The sequence below is a fragment of the Myxocyprinus asiaticus genome, chromosome 31 (assembly GCF_019703515.2).
Source record: "Myxocyprinus asiaticus isolate MX2 ecotype Aquarium Trade chromosome 31, UBuf_Myxa_2, whole genome shotgun sequence".
NCBI classification, from domain to species: domain Eukaryota; kingdom Metazoa; phylum Chordata; class Actinopteri; order Cypriniformes; family Catostomidae; genus Myxocyprinus; species Myxocyprinus asiaticus.
This window is the reverse complement of record NC_059374.1, coordinates 29876625-29899058: the sequence shown is the minus strand read 5'-3', so window position 1 is coordinate 29899058 and position 22434 is coordinate 29876625. Positions and strand designations below refer to the sequence as shown.

At 38.1% G+C, this 22434-nt stretch overlaps 1 pseudogene; it reads left to right on the top strand.

Annotated features, from left to right (window-relative positions):
- The first annotated feature begins 1629 nt into the window (after positions 1 to 1629).
- On the top strand, positions 1630 to 21769 carry LOC127422144 (cytochrome P450 2M1-like; annotated as a pseudogene).
- The last annotated feature ends 665 nt before the right edge of the window (positions 21770 to 22434 follow it).

Here is a 22434-nt window from a genome sequence, read left to right as displayed (position 1 = left end):
ACAGTTAAGGAGGCCACCACGGAACTGAAGCTCGTAATGAACCTCCTATAGAAGTTTGCGAAGCCGATGAAACGTTGAACCTCCTTAACTGTGGCGGGAATAGGTCAGTTGAGGACAGCTTCAACCTTCTTAGGGTCCATCTCCATGTGGCCAGGAGTGATGATGAACCCGAGAAACTGAGCCTGGGTTACGTGAAACTCACATTTCTCGGGCTTCACGTAGAGATGGTTGTCAAGGAGTCTCTGGAAGACTCTGCTGACGTGCCCCTTGTGCTCCTCCAATGACCCAGAGAAAATGAGGATATCATCAAGATATACAAAGATGAATTGGTTAAGCATGTCCCGGAGAACGTCATTTATTAGTGCTTGGAACACAGCAGGGGCATTGGTGAGCCCGAACGGCATCACCAGATACTCATAGTGGCCCATGGGGGTGTTGAAGGCCGTCTTCCATTCGTCCCCCTGTCGGATCCGCACGAGATGGTAAGCGTTGCGTAGATCCAGTTTAGTAAAAATGGAAGCCCCTTGTAGTAGCTCGAAAGCAGTGGCCATGAGAGGAAGGGGATATCGACTGCCTGGGGATGAGGAAGAAGTTGGGTAGGGATCCCAAGTTTCTTAGCCAAGGATAGATCCAGGAAGTCACCTGCGGCGCCGGAATCGATCATGGCCTGGACCCAATGCTGGTGGCCCTCCCAGGACAGAGTGGCTGGAACAGCTAGAACGGCATTAGTAGGAGGAGCTCTAATTTTCCCCATCACAGCCCTCCTGTAGCTGGGCGGGGATAACCGTTTCCCGAGAGCTGGGAACAAGTGGAGCGAAAGTGGCCGGAAGCACCGCAGTAGAGGCAACGTCGCTCCCTCATACAACGTTCCCTTTCATTGGGAGAGAGCCTGGAACGACCCAACTGCATGTCCTCCGTGGAATCATGGGGCTGTTCAGGAGCCAGGGAAGCCCTGAGCGCAGGAATATGGACTGGGGAAACAGATCTGCTCACAGGAACTTGGGACTGAGACGCCTTGTGGTGAGCCACCCTCCGCTCTCTCAGGCGATTGTCCAGGCGGATGGCCATCGCAATGAGGGACTCAAGATCAGCAGCTGGTTCTTGGGTGGCTAACTCATCTTGAAGGGGCTCGGACAGCCCTCCTTGAAAGCAGACCATCAATGCCTCATTGTTCCATCCACTTCCTGCCGCAATGGTCCGAAACTCGATGGCAAAATCCGTGGTGCTGCGGGAGCCTTGATTGAGAGTAAGCAGATGCTTGGAAGCTTCCCGACCACTGACTGGATGGTCAAACACTCGCTTGAACTCTTCTTCAAAGGCCGCGTAGGACGCACAACAGGCATCCTGGGATTGCCACACCGCAGAGGCCCAGGAGAGTGCCTTGTCTGAGAGAAGGGTAATTATGTAAGCAATCTTTGAGCAGTCTGTAGGAAAACTTGAGGGCTGGAGCTCAGAGAGCATTGGGTGAGGAAACCCTGGCAGGAACTAGGATCCCCAGCAAAGGGCTTGGGAGGTGGTAATTGAGGCTTTGCAACTGAAGTAGGCCTGTTGCCACTCAGGGGTGAAACAGAGGGAGTCAAAGCACCCAGGAGCTGTTCAAAGAGCTGGCGGAGGGAACCCATCACATGAATGGCTTCATGGAGCTGGAAAGATGACTCGTGTTGGGCAATCATTGCCAACAGGTCCTTGGAGGTAAGTGTTTTTGGGTCCATGTTGTGATTTGGTTTTTCTGTCACAAGCTGGGCTAGAACCCAGGTCGCTGGTGTGGTGGTTGAGAGATCTACCACTGAGTCACGGGAGTGGTAATGTTGGACCCAAATGAAACACTAAAGGCAGTATTCCAGGAGATGTAGATTTATTAAAAAAATGTCCTTGCAAAAATGAATCAACAAAAGTTCTTCTCGGACCGAGGTATAAACCACATAAACAAAAAAAATAATGGGCAAAACCAAAGGAGAAAATAAAACTCCACGAGGGGAGAAAACAAAGCCAGTGAACAATTACAATCAGTGAAAGGAACTCAGGATATCTTACTTGGGGTAGCTAGAGAGGCTTTAGCGAGACAAGGCAGGAAACACAGGGCAACCCCTTTGTTAGAGAGGTGACTAACTACCTCTGCGGCCTAAGAGCCGAATTCCCTGAACAAGTGTCATGGTAGCATGTCCATCAAAGACGAAGGAACAGAGACAAGGATAGAGCGAGCAGGCAATCGCTGGCTTGTTAACACACCAGCCACCGAAGTCCCAATGTCATACGACTGCCATGATACAGCCACTAAACTAAGGCTACCAAACCAAACGGTGTTCTTAATGGTTCCCCAAGGAGCCACCGAGCACATTGACAATATTATCCTCCATCTCAACGTCAACAAACATGACGCAGAAATTGAGATCATGGACGCATTTAGAGGTCACAGCATCACCGTTGATGACACCCTTCGACAGCAGCTTCAGGCTGAAGGGACGAAATTAGTGAAGTTCAGTCTCAAACCGACTGGCTTGACCACTATTTCCTAGTCACATAAGCAGATCGTCATCTTACCAAGAACACCCTATCAGCTTGGTTGGCCTCTGGCTCCTCCTTAGTGGTTGGATCATCATCGCAATTATTGCACACGCCAAGTACAGGTACATTCAACACCTACAGGCCAGACTGAACTCACTCCTCATACAGCCGCATTTTACACACCAGTCTGAGCCCATCCCACAGATTAACCCCAGTCATTTCCAAGGATAAGCCTTTTAACCTTTAACCCTCCTTTCCTCTAACATTTTGTTCCTAGTAACCAATGTCTGGTTCTACTTTGATTTTGTGTTATGACCAAAGAACAACAAAGGATTGTGTTATGGTTAATGCTGTGCCTTCCAATAACTTGAAATGTTTATGTGTGATGAATGTAGTTTTAGATTTAGCTAGAAGTTCTATGCCCAGATGTGCCTCAAACTCTGTCCAGACGATAAAGCCTCTGTGAACTATAATGAACTGTATGGACTGTGCAACCATTTTTCTTTCCTATCAGGAATAAATGGATGGCGTAACCCACAGGTTACTGTGAACCGACAAGAACTGTTCGGCCCTTCAGTTGCTCTAAAGATGCTGGACAACAACCAACTCTTCAGACCAAAGGGGGGAATGTTGGGCCTCATGTATTCAGATAGAAGACAAAGGCAGGTCTAACACAGTCGTAAAACCTAACTCAGGCCCCCACATACCAGGTCATAAATTATACTGATAAAAATCGCACCAAAATCAAACAAAAGGAGTCCAAAACAGACTACAAATCCCATGAAGCCTTGCTCACTAAAGGATCGAACTCTCAACTCCTATTGGATGAGGCACACAACAGAACGTCCCTCAACCATGACATCATCAGGAGTAGAAATACCTCTGAAATGCTTCCGGGATTTGCTTCCAGCAACTTTGCCTGCCGTGTGTAGACGCAGCTCATCGCTGCTCTCAGGTGCAGCCTCATGGCACAAGGAAGTAACGTCTGACTTGAAACTGTGGCTATACAATCTCCATCTCGCTGGATGAGTTGAGATTACTCTGTGTTCCACCGAACACTCTAACGGATCCGAAGGAGACCGCCGAGCAATCCGCATCTTCATCCGTTTGCCTGCAGAAGGGAAGAGATAAAAGATTTCTCTTCAATCTTCAATCAAGTCGATGTTACTGATTTCTCCGCCAGCCTGCCGAGAATCAGCAGCCGTACCGCCCGCCGACAGAGCGAGGAAATGGCCTCCCATCATCACCCAAGCCTCGAGGAACAGAGTCTGAGTTAAAGGACGGATGAACACACATTCTGCATCCTCATGCGATTCAAGTAAGAGGTTTACGTCTGGGCAGAGATAGAATATTATAGTGTTATTCTTGTGTACTGAGGTTTTTGCTTGTACAGTTTACGGACCGCCATGTCCGCTCATTATTAATACTCAGGGTATTAATTATAACGAATTTGATTTGCTGTATTATACTGTTGTGCATTTCCGCCATCGTGGGTGAGACAAGCAAACTGAGTTTATCCATTAAAGAATCAAAGAACACAGAACGGTTTACGAGCCGTCCACCGCGTCTCTGAGTGATAAACTAACAGCTGCTTTCTCTCCCACGATCGCAAAATCGGCTTTGGAGCCATCACTTAATTATCTCTCTCTCATACTAACCACACACACACACACACACACACACACACCTTATGTGTTATAGGATTATTTTAGTTTCCATATCTAATCATATCACTGTTTAGTTTGTAGTTGTAAGTCAGAAGTTTATTGACTGCATTGTATTAATTATTAATTGGTATTACTGCATAAATAAACTTTGTTATATTACAAAGAGAGGTGTTTTGGTTTGTTTTGCATACACCTGTGTCGTGCTGACGGGATGTCAGTGCTCGTATTCAAGCCTTCATTCATTGTTTTTTTCCGAAAATCGATATTCTTCGGATGACGATTTTCCTAAGAAAACAATCTAATATTGAGACTGTTATACTATCTGGTTGTAAGACCCTGATTCCAGGGCGGTGCCCCATCAACGTTCATCTTTATTAATATTCTATTGATTTTTGATAATTGATAATTATCTTTGATGATTGTTGAATTGGATTGATCAATAAGCTAATGTAAATTTTAATTAATGTTTCATCGATGTTAATGATTAGTGATTATCTTTGATAATTGTTGATTTAAAGGATTAAAAAAAGCTAACATTGATTCTCATCAAAGTTCTATTGATTTTAATAATTAATAGTTATCTTTGATAATTATTAATTATTGCTAATAACCAAACCCACTCCTAAACGTAGCACACTACATTTACTGGAGACCCATATGAGATTTTAATGAGTTAGATTCAATTAATTAATTTAAATATTAATTAATAACTAAAGAAATAATTATTAATTATTTCTGATAGTAACACTGACCTAAACAACCAGTAAAGCCCTACAGGTTTTAAGCAAAAACTCATAACTAGCATCTCTTTGGATAACTCCAAGTGTAAAGATAAAAACAATTTTGAATACAGGCCTGGAATTAGAATTTTGACTAGTCAAAACTGAATTTCAACTAGTCATGAATGAGGCTTTATATGCTAATTCGGCTTGCCATAATTACAGAGCTCTCTAATTGCAATTCTTACTAGTAAGAATTCATTTGCACTGTAAACCCTTATAACTTAGCAGAGAATTTTTTTTTAAGTTAATAAACTCCCAAGATTAAGTTAATAGGACTTTCAGATTTAATTGTGTACTACACATACATGTTAAATGCTCTAAACTAGAATTGTTGAGTAAGTTATATCTTTTTGATGGCGCCTAACTTTAATTTTAACTCTTTGGCTGGACTTAAAATCAACAAATTACCTCAATTTAAATACATCAAGTAGAAGAAACCTAGCTAGTACTAGCATGCATGCTGATTTGAAACATTATGCTTTGATTAACATAGCAATTGCTCAATAAGTAAAGCAATATAGAACATTTATAACCATTACCTGTCCTCAACCTAATCTCAAGCTCCGCTATTCACCAATAATGGTAACCCCTAAAACTCCAACAAAATATAAACTCTTCTAAATAACACAAAACATTAAACACATACTCGTCTCCCCCTTTACATTAATCTTGCACAAAGACACATAAATAATTTTAACACTTACGCTCACTGTCGAGTATCATGCAAAGCATGCTGGGAAATAAAAATCTCCTTTTCAGTTTCAGTAAATTTAAAGAGTTCATTAAACTCAAAACAATAAAACAATTCAGGTTACTTAAAAGGTGTCAGTTAAGAGACTCAAAAGAAAGAGAATGTTCTAAATACACATCAAGGTAAAACAGTTTTACCAATTAGTATCATTTAATTTTTCCCTTCTCAAAACTATTAATTATTTTGAGCATTAGGGATTACAATGTGTAGAGGTCTCTAATTGGAATTCTTCCTACTAAAAAATGTATTGTAAAGCTCTGTAATTAAAAATGAATGGAAGTCAATGGGAACAGGTAACACATAAATATTCAATTGTAGAGCTTTGTAATTGGAATTTTTACAAGTAAAATTGCAATTACGAAGAGTAACGCTAGGAACATGAAAAGATCATTTGGCCTTCCAGAGGTCTGTGCTGCAACAGCTCATATAACAATCACAACGCTACACATGGTAAACTGGACACCTATTAACATATATATATATATATATATATACCTAAATGCATCTAGATATCGTTTAATGAGTTGTCAGGCATCGATTTAATCCAATAGATTCTCTCTCTGTATTACCAATAGCAGCAGCTCTTTTGTGGCAGAACATAGTTAATAGTCATTGCACATCACAACACATCAGATTGACTAAGTGCAAGAACTTGTTAAAATTGAATTACAGATATCTCTATTTGTCTTTGTGTAACTATGACGTGTCAAGTGATGAAATCTGTGACGTCATTACAGATAACTTACATGGTATTTTGACTAGGCAAAATGTATGTATAAATATCTTGAATGATCTTTATTACTAGTCATATTTTAATTGCAGATATTATTAATTATCATTCTGACTAGTCAAAAAATAATTGTGACTCGTCAAAGTTCAATTGTCGCCATCTAAAATATAATTATAGACAGTCAGACAAAAGCTCTAAATAGCTTTACATAAGGGGGCAGGGTTTGTGTGACGTGGACCTGTGAATGCAGATATGTTGGTTAGATTGCGGTAAGATTACACTGATATCTGGTCACAATGTGTCCCCGACTATCTCGGGATCAGGACAAGTAGTACAGAACACATTCTGATCACAAACACATTTACACTTGTATTTTCGATGCATACTGTTTTTGGACGACATCCAGATACAGGCTGCATCTTAATGTTTTATGTGGTCATCCTGTTGTTATAAATTGCAGAGATTGCATGTGCATTATATGAGTTGCTGCGTATGGTACAGTACAGTGGATATAACTCAAAGATTATTTGCTAGACATTTGATATAAAGGTTATGCAATCCAAAGATCATTGGAAAATCATAAAGTGATAGTATACACTAACACCAGGTTCTCTGGAAAGAGATTTGGTAGTGATATTTACATTCTGCTTGATTGATGGATGGGTTCGGTGATGGCAACGTCTTCCACTGGTGGTTCAGGGCAATGTTACAGTGGGAAAGGTGATAGATTAAATTTCACGAACACGGAGTGCTGAGGAATTCTAATCTCTTGGTATTACTGAGAGGGTTCTTGCAATCTGGAACACGCAGATATACAGCCCTTATATCGTCACCAAAAATGTCTTTATCTGGAACACACAGATGCACAAAACTAAATAAATTGTAGTACAAAATAAACTGCATATATATTTAATTCGAATTTCTGCTAGTAAAAGACAATTTGTAGATATCAGAAAATATTGTTCAGTGTAAGCCAATGGAAATATATGGCTAGTCAAAATAGCATTTTAGATTTTTTCAAAACGTATTACGACTAGTCAAAATTGCATTGCAGATAATTTTAATGTCAATTATGATGTCAAAATCGCATAATAGATATCTGGGCTCATATTCATCAAAAATTTTAAGGCTTAAAGTAGCTTTTAATGCAGAAATTTAGTAGAAACTCTTTAAAAGGGCTGTGTCACTCCTAATTTAGGAGAAATTCATGAAGCATTTTAATGCTTTAAGTAGCTCCAAACCCACGACAATTTAGAAGTCGTCCTGAGGAATTCTAAATCCTTAAGAGTTAATCACAAACAATCCGTTATGCGTTAATCACAACGTATGGCTGCTGCCGTCAATCCACATTAAAAACAATGTATTACATTATTATTATGACATTGTTCCAATTGAGTCAATGTATTTTAATAATATAACATGATAATTTTTATTATATTATATAAATATTATAATTTTGACACTGGCCCTTTAAAAAAGGTATCACCTTATGCAATTACTTCTCCTAAGAATCAAAACAACCCAATTACACCGGAAAGAAAGGTTATGAGAACTCTGCGCTCCCTGGCCACAGGCAAAATAAAACTGTAGTGCAGATGAATTGGGAATTTCTGTCATCCATCAGCAGAATCACCTATCAAATTATGCCCTCTCCAGACCGTACAGCATATGTATTCCTCATATTAAGATTCCCTTAAACATTTTTTTACTCTTAGCAGTTTTGTGATTAGGGTTTAAGCAAAAAGTCTTAACTAGCATCTCTTTAGATAACTCCAAGTGTAAAAATAAAAAAAATTGTGAATATGGGGCTAGAATTAGAATTTTGACTAGTCAAAACTGAATTTCAACTAGTCATGAATGAGGCTTTATATGCTAATTCGGCTTGCCATAATTACAGAGCTCTCTAATTGCAATTCTTACTAGTAAGAATTCATTTGCACTGTAAACCCTTATAACTTAGCAGAGAATACAATTTTTTAAAGTTAATAAACTCCCAAGATTAAGTTAATAGAACTTTCAGATTTTAATTGTTTACTACACATACATGTTAAATGCTCTTAACTTGAATTGTTGAGTAAGTTAAATCTTTTTGATGGCACCTAACTTTAATTTGAACTATTTGTCTGGACTTAAAATCAATAAATTATCTCAATTTAAATACATCAAGTAGTGGAAACCTAGCTAGTACTAGCTAGATAAAGCTAGAATAAAGAATGCATGCTAATTTGAAACATTATGCTTTGATTAACATAGCAATTGCTCAATAAGTAAAGCAATATAGAACATTTATAACCTTTTCCTGTCCTCAACCTAATCTCAAGCTCTGCTATTCACCAATAATGGTAACCCCTAAAACTCCAACAAAATATAAACTCTTCTAAATAACACAAAACATTAAACACATACTCGTCTCCCCCTTTACATTAATCTTGCACAAAGACACATAAATAGCACTTAATTTTAACATTTACGCTCACTGTCGAGTATCATGCAAAGCATGCTGGGAAATAAAAATCTCCTTTTCAGTTTCAGTAAATTTAAAGAGTTCTTTAAACTCAAAACAATAAAACAATTCAGGTTACTTAAAAGGTGTCAGTTAAGAGACTCAAAAGAAAGAGAATGTTCTAAATACACATCAAGGTAAAACATTTTTACCAGTTAGTATCATTTAATTTTTCCCTTCTCAAAACTATTAATTATTTTGAGTATTAGGGATTACAATGTGTAGAGATCTCTAAATGGAATTCTTCCAGCTAAAAAATCAATTGTAAAGCTCTGTAATTAAAAATGAATGGAAGTCAATGGGAACACGTAACATGTAAATATTCAATTGTAGAGCTTTGTAATTGGAATTTTTACAAGTAAAATTGCAATTACGAAGAGTAACGCTAGGAACATGAAAAGATAATTTGGCCTTCCAGAGGTCTGTGCTGCAACAGCTCATATAACAATCACAACGCTACACATGGTAAACTGGACACCTATTAACATATATATATATATATATATATATATATATACCTAAATGCATCTAGATATCGTTTAATGAGTTGTCAGGCATTGATTTAATCCAATAGATTCTCTCTCCGTATTACCAATAGCAGCAGCTCTTTTGTGGCGGAACACAGTTAATAGTCATTGCACATCACAACACATCGATTGATTAAGTGCAAGGACTTGTTAAAATTGAATTACAGATATCTCTAGTAGTCTTTGTGTAAATATGACGTGTCAAGTGATGAAATCTGTGACGTCATTACAGATAACTTACATGGTATTTTGACTAGGCAAAATGTATGTATAAATATCTTGAATGATCTTTATTACTAGTCATATTTTAATTGCAGATATTATAAATTATCATTCTGACTAGTCAAAAAATAATTGTGACTTGTCAAAGTTCAATTGTCGCCATCTAAAATATAATTATAGACAGTCAGACAAAAGCTTTAAATAGCTTTCGATAAGGGGGCAGGGTTTGTGTGACGTGGACTGTGAATGCAGATATGTTGTTTAGATTGCGGTAAGATTACACTGATATCTGGTCACAATGTGTCCCCGACTATCTCGGGATCAGGACAAGTAGTACAGAACACATTCTGATCACAAACACATTTACACTGGTATTTTCGATGCATACTGTTTTTGGACGACATCCAGATACAGGCTGCATCTTAATGTTTTATGTGGTCATCCTGTTGTTATAAATTGCAGAGATTGCATGTGCATTATATGAGTTGCTGCGTATGGCACAGTACAGTGGATATAACTCAAAGATTATTTGTTAGACATTTGATATAAAGGTTATGCAATCCAAAGATCATTGAAAAATCATAAAGTGATAGTATATACTAATACCAGGTTCTCTGGATGGAGATTTGGTAGTGATATTGATGTTTTGCTTGACTGATGGATGGGTTCGGTGATGGCAACGTCTTCCACTGGTGGTTCAGGGCAATGTTACAGTGGGAAAGGTGATAGATTCAATTTCACGAACACGGAGTGCTGAGGAATTCTGATCTCTTGGTATTACCGAGAGGGTTCTTGCAATCTGGAACACGCAGATATACAGCCCTTATATCGTCACCAAAAGTTTCTTTATCTGGAACACACAGATGCACGAAACTAAATAAACTGTAGTACAAAATAAATTGCATATATATTTCATTCGAATTTCTGCTAGTAAAAGACAATTTGTAGATATCAGAAAATATTGTTCAGTGTAAGCCAATGGAAATATATGACTAGTCAAAATAGCATTTTAGATATTTTCAAAATGTATTACGGCAAGTCAAAATTGCATTGCAGATAATTTTAATGCCAATTATGATGTCAAAATCGCATAATAGATATCTGGGCTCATATTCATCAAAAAATCTTAAAGCTTAAAGTAGCTTTTAATGCAGAAATTTAGTAGAAACTCTTGAAAAGGGCCATGTCACTCCTAATTTAGGAGAAATTCATGAAGCATTTTAAAGCTTTAAGTAGCTCCTAAACCCACAACTATTTAGAAGTCGTCCTGAGGAATTCTAAATCCTTAAGAGTTAATCACAAACAATCCGTTATGCGTTAATCACAACGTATGGCTGCTGCCGTCAATCCACATTAAAAACAATGTATTAAATTATTATTATGACATTGTTGCAATTGAGTCAATGTATTTTAATAATATAATATGATAATTTTTATTGTATTATATAAATATTATAATTTTGACACTGGCCCTTTAAATAAGGTCTCACCTTATGCAATTACTTCTCCCACGAATCAAAACAACCCAATTACACCGGAAAGAAAGGTTTAGACAACTCTGTGCTCCCTGACCACAGGCAAAATAAAACTGTAGTGCAGATGAATTGGAAATTTCTGTCATCCTTCAGCAGAACCACCTATCAAACTATGCCCTCTCCAGACTGCACAGCATATGTATTCCTTATATTAAGATTCCCTTAAAAATGTTTTTTACTCTTAGCAGTTTTGTGAATATGGTTTAAGCAAAAACTCTTAACTAGCATCTCTTTGGATAACTCCAAGTGTAAAAATAAAAACAATTTTGAATACAGGCCTGGAATTAGAATTTTGACTAGTCAAAACTGAATTTCAACTAGTCATGAATGAGGCTTTATATGCTAATTCGGCTTGCCATAATTACAGAGCTCTCTAATTGCAATTCTTACAAGTAAGAATTAATTTGCACTGTAAACCCTTATAACTTAGCAGAGAATACCATTTTTTTAAAGTTAATAAACTCCCAAGATTAAGTTAATAGGACTTTCAGATTTTAATTGTGTATTACACATACATGATAAATGCTCTTAACTTGAATTGTTGAGTAAGTTAAATCTTTTTGATGGCACCTAACTTTAATTTGAACTGTTTGTCTGGACTTAAAATCAACAAATTATCTCAATTTAAATACATCAAGTAGAGGAAACCTAGCTAGTACCAGCTAGATAAAGCTAGAATAAAGAATGCACGACATTATGCTTTGAGTAACATAGCAATTGCTCAATAAGTAAAGCAATATAGAACATTTATAACCTTTTCCTGTCCTCAACTTAATCTCAAGCTCCGCTATTCACCAATAATGGTAACCCCTAAAACTCCAACAAAATATAACTCTTCTAAATAACACAAAACATTAAACACATACTCGTCTCCCCCTTTACATTAATCTTGCACAAAGACACATAAAATAGCACTTAATTTTAACATTTACGCTCACTGTCGAGTATCATGCAGAGCATGCTGGGAAATAAAAAATCTCCTTTTCGGTTTCAGTAAATTTAAAGAGTTCTTTAAACTCAAAACAATAAAACAATTCAGGTTACTTAAAAGGTGTCAGTTAAGAGACTCAAAAGAAAGAGAATGTTCTAAATACACATCAAGGTAAACAAATTTTACCAGTTAGTATCATTTAATTTTTCCCTTCTCAAAACTATTAATTATTTTGAGCATTAGGGATTACAATGTGTAGAGGTCTCTAAATGGAATTCTTCCTACTAAAAAATGTATTGTAAAGCTCTGTAATTAAAAATGAATGGAAGTCAATGGGAACACGTAACACGTAAATATTCAATTGTAGAGCTTTGTAATTGGAATTTTTTCAAGTAAAATTGCATTACGAAGAGTAACGCTAGGAACATGAAAAGATAATTTGGCCTTCCAGAGGTCTGTGCTGCAACAGCTCATATAACAATCACAACGCTACACATGGTAAACTGGACACCTATTAACATATATACCTAAATGCATCTAGATATCGTTTAATGAGTTGTCAGGCATTGATTTAATCCAATAGATTCTCTCTCCGTATTACCAATAGCAGCAGCTCTTTTGTGGCGGAACATACAGGTGCATCACAATAAATTAGAATGTCATGGAAAAGTTCATTTATTTCAGTAATTCAACTCAAATTGTGAAACTCGTGTATTAAATAAATTCAATGCACACAGACAGAAGTAGTTTAAGTCTTTGGTTCTTTTAATTGCGATGATTTTGGCTCACATTTAACAAAAACCCACCAATTCACTATCTCAAAAATTAGAATACATCATAAGACCAATAAAAAAAACATTTTTAGTGAATTGTTGGCCTTCTGGAAAGTATGTTCATTTACTGTATATGTACTCAATACTTGGTAGGGGCTCCTTTTGCTTTAATTACTGCCTCAATTCGGCGTGGCATGGAGGTGATCAGTTTGTGGCACTGCTGAGGTGGTATGGAAGCCCAGGTTTCTTTGACAGTGGCCTTCAGCTCATCTGCATTTTTTGGTCTCTTGTTTCTCATTTTCCTCTTGACAATACCCCATAGATTCTCTATGGGGTTCAGGTCTGGTGAGTTTGCTGGCCAGTCAAGCACACCAACACCATGGTCATTTAACCAACTTTTGGTGCTTTTGGCAGTGTGGGCAGGTGCCAAATCCTGCTGGAAAATGAAATCAGCATCTTTAAAAAGCTGGTCAGCAGAAGGAAGCATGAAGTGCTCCAAAATTTCTTGGTAAACGGGTGCAGTGACTTTGCTTTTCAAAAAAACACAATGGACCAACACCAGCAGATGACATTGCACCCCAAATCATCACTGACTGTGGAAACTTAACCCTGGACTTCAAGCAACTTGGGCTATGGGCTTCTCCACCCTTCCTCCAGGCTCCAGGAACTTGGTTTCCAAATGAAATACAAAACTTGCTCTCATCTGAAAAGAGGACTTTGGAACACTGGGCAACAGTCCAGTTCTTCTCCTTAGCCCAGGTAAGACGCCTCTGACGTTGTCTGTGGTTCAGGAGTGGCTTAACAAGAGGAATACGACAACTGTAGCCAAATTCCTTGACATGTCTGTGTGTGGTGGCTCTTGATGCCTTGACCCCAGCCTCAGTCCATTCCTTGTGAAGTTCACCCAAATTCTTGAATCGATTTTGCTTGACAGTCCTCATAAGGCTGCGGTTCTCTCGGTTGGTTGTGCATCTTTTTCTTCCACACTTTTTCCTTCCACTCAACTTTCTGTTAACATGCTTGGATACAGCACTCTGTGAACAGCCAGCTTCTTTGGCAATGAATGTTTGTGGCTTACCCTCCTTGTGAAGGGTGTCAGTGATTGTCTTCTGGACAACTGTCAGATCAGCAGTCTTCCCCATGATTGTGTAGCCTAGTGAACCAAACTGAGAGACCATTTTGAAGGCTCAGGAAACCTTTGCAGGTGTTTTGAGTTGATTAGCTGATTGGCATGTCACCATATTCTAATTTTTTGAGATAGTGAATTGGTGGGTTTTTGTTAAATGTGAGCCAAAATCATCACAATTGAAAGAACCAAAGACTTTGGCTAATTCAGTCTGTGTGCATTTAATTTATTTAATACACGAGTTTCACAATTTGAGTTGAATTACTGAAATAAATGAACTTTTCCACAACATTCTAATTTATTGAGATGCACCTGTAGTTAATAGTCATTGCACATCACAACACATCAGATTGACTAAGTGCAAGAACTTGTTAAAATTGAATTACAGATATCTCAAGTTGTCTTTGTGTAACTATGACGTGTCACGTGATGATCTTTATTACAGGTCATATTTTAACTGCGGATATTATAAATTATAATTCTGACTAGTCAAAAATTAATTGTGACTCGTCAAAGTTCAATTGTAGCCATCTAAAATATAATTATAGTCAGACAAAAAATGTTAATAGCTTTCGCTAAGGGGGCAGGGTTTGTGTGACGTGGACTGTGAATGCAGATATGTTGTTTAGATTGCGGTAAGATTACACTGATATCTGATCACAATGCGTCCCCGACTATCTCGGGATCAGGACAAGTAGTACAGAACACATTCTGATCACAATCACATTTACACTTGTATTTTCGATGCATACTGTTTTTGGACGACATCCAGATACAGGCTGCATTTTAATGTTTTATGTGGTCATCCTGTTGTTATAAATTGCAGAGATTGCATGTGCATTATATGAGTTGCTGCGTATGGCACAGTACAGTGGATATAACTCAAAGATTATTTGTTAGACATTTGATATAAAGGTTATGCAATCCAAAGATCATTGAAAAATCATAATGCCAAGATCTCTGGAAGGAGATTTGGTAGTGATATTGATGTTCTGCTTGATTGACATTTTTTATTATGACATTTACCTTTTAAAACGTTATCACCTGAATTGCAATTGAGTCAATGTATTTTAATAATATAATATTATAATTTTTATTATATAATATAAATATTATAATTTTGACATTGGTCCTTTAAAAAAGGTATCTCCTGAATCGCGAGAGTGTTGTCGTTATTGTAAACTTAGTTAGAGATGCAATTACTTCTCTCACCAATCAAAACAACCCAATTACACCTGAGAGAAAGGTTTTGACAACTCTGCGCTCCCTGGCCACAGGCAAAATAACACTGTGGTGCTGATGAATTGGGAATTTCTGTCATCCATCAGCAGATCAAACTATGCCCTACATGGACATCACAGCATATGTATTCCTTATATTAAGATTCCCTTTAAAAAATTTTTTTTACTCTTAGCAGTTTTGTGAATAGGTTTTAAGCAAAAACTCTTAACTAGCATCTCCTTGGATTACTCCAAGTATAAATCTAAAAATCTTTGTGAATACAGGCCTGGAATTAGAATTTTGACTGTCAAACCTGAATTTCGACTAGTCATGAATGGGGCTTTATATGCTAATTCAGCTTGCCCTAATTACAGAGCTCTCTAATTGCAATTCTTAGTAGTAAGAATTGAATTGCACTGTAAACCCTTATAACTTAGCAGAGCATCAATTTCAGAGTACACTCTACAGACTGTTGTGCATGAAAATCCCAGGAGATCAGCAGTTAAAGAAATACTCAAACCAGCCCTTGTGGCACCAGCAATCATGCCACAGTCAAAATCACTGTGAACACATTTTTTCCCCATTCTGATAGTTGATGTGAACATTAACTGAAGCTCCTGACCAGTATTTGCATGATTTTATGCATTGCACTGCCACACCATTGGCTGATTATCTAATCACATGAATATATTGGTGTATCTAATAAAGTGGTCGGTGAGTGTATGTTTGAAAATTAATTTGCTATCTTGTGTATGTGTGTGTAAACATGGGGAAACTACAGTCTATTACAAATCAAGTTACACTATTACAAGTGTTACAAATCAGTGTAATAATTACAGTTGTTTTCAGAGATTATAAAGGAATAGTTCCACCAAAAAAAAAAAAAAAAAAAAAAAAAAAAAGAAAGAAAAAAATTTACTCATCCTCAATGTTATTTCAAACCCGCATGCTGTTATTTACACTGCGGCACACAAAAGTAGAATTTTGAAGAATCTTCATATAGAAGATTCTAGTCAAATAGAAGATCTTTTCCATTCAAAAACAATTTTGGGAGTTTGAGAGCCTCTAGTCACTATGAACTGTCATTGTGTGGAAAATGCAAATGTGTAAATATTCTTTTTAAAATTATCCAGTTCCCTGGAAAAAGAAACAGCATACAGTTTTGGAACAACATGTAAGTAAATGTTAATGTTTGGTTGAATTATTCCTATTAAAGTTCACTTCAATAGCTGTTTTGTTTAGGTGCCACATTTTGGCACTTTTGGTCTTAACATATTTACAGCTACGTGTGTGTATGTGGATGTATCTTTTGTATGCAAATGCATGAATGATTCTGTATACAAGTTTCAGTATGTGTATATGTATTGTGAAAACATAGTATATAAACATACTACAGTATATGACTAAAAAAAAAAAAACTGCCCACACAGGAGGCACAATAGTACTGTAATATCAGAAAGGAACAAAATAACTAGGAAAACTGCAGTACACCATACTGCTGCAGTTCATGTTTAAACAAGCTGCACATTCTTTTGTTGAATTCAGCAAAGGATGGTTTTCAAATATTTGTGTGTCCAGTCTTGCTCTCAGAGGACTGAAAAGGAGTCCATCCATTCTAAACAGCCTCTGAAGCAGCTAAAGCCGGTAAGGCAGTATTCACCCTCAGATATAATTTACACAATGCTGGGAAGGACTTTAAAATGTCCTTATGATCAACTTTGCATGCAAGGCATCCCTGTAACTGCCTGGCACTTTCCTGACTCTATATCGGTTTCATACTTGCAAAGAAGTTTTCTGTCAGAAGTGCTGGAGGTATCACTGGTGATCAGGACGTGATCTCTCCTTCCAAATGGTATCTGATGTAGTCCTGGCCTGAAATGCAATGATCCTTAATTGCTACTAATCAATTCAAACGTTTTTGTAAACATATAATGCATTTTCCACATCAAAATTGTAAAAGGACAGCACTTTAATATACACTAGAGCAACCGAGGGTATGCTTAAACTAATGCAACTTGATGTAAATGCAATAGTATTATTATTTGAATTATATCCTTATTAAAAAATAGAAAAAGCATAAATATTACAAGCACTTCATTCTCTTAATACATATGTAATGGGTAAAGGATGGGCAAGGAGGAGGCTGGAACCAGCAGAACAGTCAACGTAAACTTTAATGACAGAAATAATCTTAAAACAACATAAAACATATAGACGCGCACACACACACATGCACACACACACACACACACACACACACACAGTGGCCGCATGTGGCTCTCTCTCTCTCGAACTGGCATCTCCAGCACCCCTTTCTCTCTCACTCCCGCCGATTAGTTGACTCAGTGCCGGCTGTGCACCCTCACGGCCTGGCCATGCCCCCCTCCTCGTCACTCTCCTCCCCCACCCGATTCATGCTGGGGCGCCATCCGGACTGGCCTACTCCCCCCATCTCTGGAGGGGAGACACTGCCTTTCCGGTCCACGCCACCTCCTGGGAACCTGGGGAGAGACGAGAGAAGGGAGAGGGAAAGTGCGAGCGGGATAGACAGAGAGAGAGAGAGAGAGAGAGAGAGAGAGAGAGAGAGAGAGAGAGAGAGAGAGAGAGAGAGAGAGAGAGAGAGAGGAGAAAGAAAAACTTGCTTGCTGGTCCCTGGACATGCCGTCACCTGGTCCTCGGCCACTCCTCCGCCCTCTGGCGGACGACAGGGAGTCCTCCGACCCCTGACGGGTGGAACAGCTCCTCCCCTGGCGGACGGTAGCGAGTCCTCCGACCCCTGGCGGACGGAACGGCTTCTCCCCTTCCTGGTAGATGGCAGTGGTTCCTCTGACTCCCTGCAGCCGGCAGTGACTCCTCCGTCCCCTGGTGGATGGCAGTGGCGACTCCATCCCCCAGCGGATGGCTGCTGCTCCTCCCCTGGCGGATAGCAGTGGCGAGGACTCCACGATAGTGCATCCCTCCTCCTTCCCGGGTTTCGGCACCAGTGTAACAGGGTAAGGTGGGCAAGGAGGAGGCAGGAACCGGCAGAACAGTCAATGTAAATTTTAATGAAAGAAATTAACTTAAAACAACATAAAAACAAACACACACACACAGCGGCCATGTGGCCCTCTCTCTCTCGAACTTGCATCTCCAGCTCCCCTTTATCTCTCTCTCCCACCGATTAGTTGACTCAACGCCAGCCGTGCACCCTCACAGCCCGGACATGCCCTCCTCCTCATCACAACATACAATTCCCATTTCATATTTTTTGGTTTAATAAGCTAGATAAGATATTGGTTCTTATCTTAAAAATAATGGGCAATAAAATAAAAATATCTCAGTAACTATAAGCTTTTAAGTCAAAAGTACAATTAGACAAATGTGGGTTTTCTTTAGCAATGGTTTTCTTCTGTATGTTAGTCTCAAACATCTAACCATAAAACTCTCCTAAACTGTTATGAATTCTATCCTCCAAATGACAATCTAGTCATATTTATACAGCAACATTATAAAACAATATACATATAATAAAACTACTGACATAAAGGGTCACTTGAAATATAGACATTAACCAAAAGGTTGACTTGCATTCTTAGGACAAATCGGCTCTTTACACATTTACAGCTCCCTCTAAATATCCTATATTACCCTGCAAACTAATTTTGCAAGAGTGCAATTATGAACCAACTGTTAGCTAGCAAGTGTATTTGTGGCAGTTAATATATTATTAAAAATTACTTACCTCAATGTGTTTTTTCCAAGTTTGATGGCAGTTCTTGAAACCTGATATCATGCGGTGGCTAGGCAGACACAGAAGACATTTAACTACTGATAGCTATCGTTATTTGTTTCAAGTGCTTCGAAAAGGTATTTTAAGTAAGGGTGATCTTTTAAAGCCATGAGTGATCAACTCGTACTCCTGCCATCTTTGGTGGTCAAATGCTTTGGGAAACGCTATATCTGAATAGTAACCCTTGTTCAGCAGAAACCCTCACTAAAGACCGAATTTGCTGCTAGGTATCGGTTATAGTATTGTGAGAACAAGAACTACTAGTCTGCTTTTGATATAGATATTGGCCCTTTGATGCTATAAGTCTTTTTTTGACCCGGTCCCTCAAAATGTGTAAGTATGGTAAAAGATGTCCATATCTCACTTCCTGCCTTCAGGAGGTTCAAAGGCAATTTGGATTAATCCATCTAAACAGCGTCTTTCATTATAAAGATTTTTTTTTTGTCTATTTTTGTGTTCAGAGCACTAGATGAGTCTTGCAGCTGAAGATAGTGTAAATGCCTTTTTCTTTTCACTGTAGAGTAGACTGAAAATGAGAACTCTTCATACATGTTGTTCATTTTTGCAGAAGACAAACATAACAGAATATTACTTAGAAAACCTTACATCACTGATATGGAACATGTTCAGTGCCAGCACAGAGACCACCTCATCCACGCTCTGCTTCTGATGAAGCACCCAGATATCCAAGGTGAGAGAAAACAAAGGGTCTTGTGTCCAACCATAGACAAGCAGCAGGTAGAATCTAGTGGGTTTTTACTTGATGTTTTGTACAGAGTGCGTTCAGCGTTAACTTGATGAGGTTGTAGAACAGGAACATTGGTCCTCCATAGAAGACAGACAGAACACACTGTACACAAATGCTGCAATCCATGAGGTTCAGCGCAGCATGGACATCACTCCCATTGCTGTACCACACAAGATGATGTATGACACCGAATTCAATGGCTACGTCATTCCTGAGGTATTCTTTATACTTATTACATGTCTCTCTGGAATATGTGATTCTAATTGGTCAATTGTGGCAGTCTGCAATCAAATATTTTTGTATTACTGTATAATTGACCATTGTCCCAGACAACTAATTTCCTGTGTTAGTTCCATATGTCTCATTTCACTCCATTTCCATTTCTTCTCGCATAAAATAGTTGTAATTTCAAATTAACATCAACATCAATATTTCATGTTAATTTATTTCAGTAAGTAGCTGTGTAAATCAAAATAACTTAGTCACTGTCACAAAATAAACCTGATACAAGGGTGATACAAGACCCCTCCATGCACATTTTCCTTTACAGATTTACTAAGTGTTTATTGCAATAATTTCTTTGAAACACCTACTCAGTGATGTTGAGTTTTAAAGTTTCTCTCAAGGAGAACAGTTGAAATTAAAGGGATAGTACACCCAAAAATAAAAATTCTCTTATTACTCACCCTCATGTCATCCCAGATGTGTATGAATTTCTTTCTTCTACAGAGCACAAAGATTTCTAGAAGAATATATCAGATCTGTTGGTTGCAATGCAAGTGAATAGTACCCAGACCTTTGAAGCTCCGAAAAAAAGAAAATCACATAAAAGCAGCATAAAACCAATCCATAAGACTCCAGTGGTTAAATCCATATGTTCAGAAGCGATTTGATAGGTATGGGTGAGAATTATTTTTTTTTTTTTAATAAATCCCCACTTTCACATGCATCCACATTTTGAAACTGAAAGGGGAGATTTTTTTTTGATTTTTTTAAATCATAAAAGGACTAAAATATTGATCTGTTTCTTACCCATACCTATCATATCGCTTCTGAAGATGTGGATTTAATGACTGCAGTCTTATGGACTACTTTTATGTGGCCTTAGTCTGATTTTTGGAACATCAAAGGTCTGGTCACCCTTTATTTGAACTGTATGGACCAACAGAGCTTAAATATTCTTCTAAAAATCTTTGCGCTCTGCAAAAGAAAAACAAATCTGGGATGGCAAGAAGGTCAGTAAATGATGAGAACTTTCATTCTTAGGTGAACTATTCCTTTAAGTTTGGTTTATTGTTGACTAAAAATTTTTGTAAAGGATTCAAATTAAACGGATCTAAAATCAATCGAGTGTCTTGAAGGACAATACATTTTTTTTTTTTTTTTTTTTAGGGAACCATGGTTTTCCACTATCTTCTGTGCTGACTGACCCAAAACTGTAGAAGAACTCACATTGCTTCGACCCAGAGACCTTCCTGGATATAAATGGAGGATTCAAGAAGAATGATGCATTTGTTGTATTTGGCATGGGTAAATTTAGAGATTCATTGTGCATATTAAAATCACAATGCTACAAAAATACAGGACAAAGTGATTGCTCTTAAGATGGAGACTGAGGTCAACATATGCTAAATAGTTCTTTGTACATTCTCACTGTATTGTCATGCTAGGACAAAAGTACTGTGAAATTATTCATTCCTCTTGGATCACAAATAAAATGCATATCTGGATAAAGAATGATTTCAGATAGATTCTGCAAGATTACCTGGACTCCTGTCTCTTCATTACACAGGGAAGCATGCATGTCCTGGTGAGGCTCTAGCCCTGATAGAACTCTTCCTTTTTTCGCTTCCCTCCTCCAACATTTCACCTTCAAAGCCACAGTGCCACCCGAGGAGCTCGACACAACCCCAACCAACTGCAGCTTCGGCCGCTTGCCCCGCACATACGAGTGCTATGCCATTCCCAGGGCATAGAGGGCGCAAGAGTCCACAACGTTTACATGCAACGATTAATTTTAGTAAAGCAGTGTGCTTGAAGGACATCCCTTCCTAATCAAACACACCTGATTCAACTCAGCTTATTAAAAGGGCTCCAAGACCTGAAATGGATCAGATAAGGGAGACATCTAAAATGTGCACAGTTGGGGGGGTGGATGTAGAGAATAGACATTTTATAGCATTCATAGCACATTTAATTGACCTGTTTTATGTGACGTCTGTAACGATGCTGGCAAAGACAACGATGAAGTGATGAACCCAAGTGCAGTTTATTTCCAAACATGATATCCAAAAACCCTGACTGCAAACATGAACAAATCAAAACATAAACTACTTGACCTAAACAAAACATGACTACACTTGAGTTGGCTTGACTTAACAAAAAAACAAAGTTACATACACCATACTTGACATTAGACAATAGCAAACATGAGGGCTTCAATACAAGGGCATGAGTAATAGGTAAACAAGACAACCAATCACAAGACTAAACTATAAACAAGATAACAAGCCTAAATGAACTTTATCCAATTAAAAGACAAGACTAATAATCAAACAGTGAACTAATAAAAACAAGACACATGAACAGGGGAAACACATGACAAGATCACATGAGGGAACAGGAAATCACATGACATGAT